This window comes from Bidens hawaiensis, unplaced genomic scaffold (genome assembly GCF_021521415.1).
Source record: "Bidens hawaiensis isolate Kalapana, Puna unplaced genomic scaffold, B.hawaiensis_p1.1 tig00005680_1, whole genome shotgun sequence".
In the NCBI taxonomy this organism is placed as follows: domain Eukaryota; kingdom Viridiplantae; phylum Streptophyta; class Magnoliopsida; order Asterales; family Asteraceae; genus Bidens; species Bidens hawaiensis.
Window position 1 is genome coordinate 443904 of NW_027491370.1, and position 2705 is coordinate 446608.

The 2705-nt window shown below is 38.5% G+C and overlaps 1 pseudogene; it reads left to right on the forward strand.

Annotated features, from left to right (window-relative positions):
* The first annotated feature begins 947 nt into the window (after positions 1–947).
* Positions 948–2417, forward strand: LOC143630489 (GDP-mannose transporter GONST3 pseudogene; annotated as a pseudogene).
* Positions 2418–2705: the final 288 nt, after the last annotated feature.

A 2705-nucleotide genomic window follows, 5' to 3' on the forward strand; every position in this document is an offset into this window, starting at 1 on the left:
ACCCCATTGGCCCACTTCAATTTTTATTTTTATTTTGTTTTCATTTTGTTTTAGTAGTGTAACGAATGTAGCTACTGTCGACTAAATTCGCATTGACTCGCTGCTGCGACACCTGAGTTTTACCCACCGATTTTACCGCGCCCCACACAGGTATATCACTAGTATATAGTAAAAGAGAAAGTTGGTGCCACAAAACTAAAATATGCTCTAGAATTTTTATATATATTAGATATTTGTGCAACCAAAACAACTAAGTTAGCTCTGGTTTATTGGCTTTGGTGTTGTTATTAGATGGTATTACCTAATTTGACCCGAGTTTGAATCTTAGCAAAAGAAAATATTTTCTTCATTCATTTTTTCATCTCTGATGTCATTATTGATGGGCCATCAAACCTGTTTACAAGCATGAAAGAGGGCATGATCAACAGTGAACAAGAAAATCACTCTTATACTGCAAACTACAAGCAAAAGCCAGTAATAGAAAATGTTGATATTTGATTTCTTGATTAAGTTTTTGATGTATATGAACATCGGTTGCTATATACTTATAACTTAAAATGCATAAAACTTTCCTTTGCTTTAGACCTATAATGTTTCATAGTTATTTTTATTTATAATTTAAAAAAAAAATAAAAAAAACTGTTAAAAAGTAAAAAGAAACCACAACACCCTCCCTAATTCATTCATTCAGATCCAACCATTGAAGTCAGTCCAATCATCATCGTCGGTGAGATCTTCTGCTTCAAACTCCACTCCAGGTTTCTTTTCTTTTCTTTCATTTTAATTGCCATTCTTCTAATCCAATATCTACTACACTCACTTATTTTAATCGATACTTACTCATTAGGTTTCACTTACTGTATCTGTATCTATCTTACTTGAATGAATATTTTTAATTCCTTATTATTTGTATATTATTAATAATAAGAAATCAATCCTGGTTTCAGATGTCGAGTGACGTGGAATCAAAATGGTATAGCGGTTTGGTCCACCATGTCTCTGTATACGGTATAGCCGCTGGATACTGCCTGTCCGCCTCACTACTCTCCATCATCAACAAATGGGCTGTTATGAAGTTCCCTTACCCTGGTGCCTTGACCGCCTTGCAGTATTTCACCAGCGCCGCAGGCGTCCTCCTTTTCGGCTACTTTAACCTTCTTCAGCACGACCCTCTACATCTCCTCACTATGTGGCGTTTCCTTCCCGCCGCTGTCATTTTCTATCTGTCCCTCTTCACCAACAGCGAGCTCCTCCTCCACGCAAACGTCGACACCTTCATCGTCTTCCGCTCACTCGTCCCCATATTTGTTGCCGTTGGAGAAACCCTTTTTCTGCACCAGCCCTGGCCTTCGCTAAAGACGTGGCTTTCCCTTGCCACGATATTTGGCGGCAGCGTGCTCTATGTGATCACTGATTACCAGTTCACTTTCATGGCCTATAGCTGGGCTCTGGCCTACCTAATATGCATGTCGATAGATTTCGTTTACATCAAGCACGTTGTCATGACCATCGGGCTCAACACGTGGGGTCTGGTGTTGTACAACAATCTTGAAGCTTTACTGCTTTTTCCGTTGGAGCTGTTGATTATGGGAGAGCTGAAGAAGATAGAGCATGAGATCAGAGATGAGTCGGACTGGCATTCTTTTGAGGTGGTTCTGCCTGTGGGGTTATCATGTTTGTTTGGTCTCGCGATTTCTTTCTTTGGATTCTCTTGTCGTAGGGCGATATCTGCTACTGGCTTCACTGTGCTTGGCATTGTGAACAAGCTGTTAACGGTGATAATCAATTTGATGATTTGGGATAAACACTCTACGTTTATTGGAACAATCGGTCTTTTGATTTGTATGTTTGGTGGGGTCATGTACCAGCAGTCTACTAGCAACAAGCCCAAGCCGGATGTCAAACAAGTAGAGCCACAAGAAGAGGAGCAACAGAAGCTGCTTGAAATGCAAAATGTCATGGAGACTGGTTCAGAGGAAGCAAAATAGGGATATCTTGTAATTTTTAAAAGTATTATTATTATTATTACTATTTTCAATTGAAGCATTTGTAAGCGGGAGGACAGTTGTGAGCAATCAATCAATCTTATAGAAGGTAGAAGATTCATTACCATGAATATGACACATGTTCTTTTGTTATCTGTCATATTTTTCTTAGGTGTAATTTGTACACGCTACTTGAATGATGGTGTGGTTTATAAAAATTACATGATTATGTGCCAAATGTTACTAAATGCAAACAAGTTTGGCCTCTTCTATTGTAGACAGGGATTTAGGAATTTGGGTTACATGGGCAGGCTCTTATGTATATTCTGTTATTGATACTGTGAAATGTTGGATGATACATACAAATATGCCGCTGCAGTAAGAAGTAGGTGTACCTTAGCCCGTTAGGATGTCTCCAGGTTAACATAACATAAAATTGGTATATAATTCATAAGGTAAGACACAATATCCTGGCAGTTGGATTTATAACTCATAAAACAACCAGAGTGGTAATTATATATATAGAATAAAAGAGGAGTTTTGGTGCCACAGAATGTTTTTCAGAATTCTGTTTTATTGCTATTTAGGATGTATTCTTTGTGTTTAAACATATGTGTATTCTTTGCTGTGTTGGCTGGTTGTGTTTCCGTTGACTTCGCTTCTCGGAGGACTACCTTGGTTCGGGCCCGGTCTGTGACTGCTTTAATATTTTGGGAATCT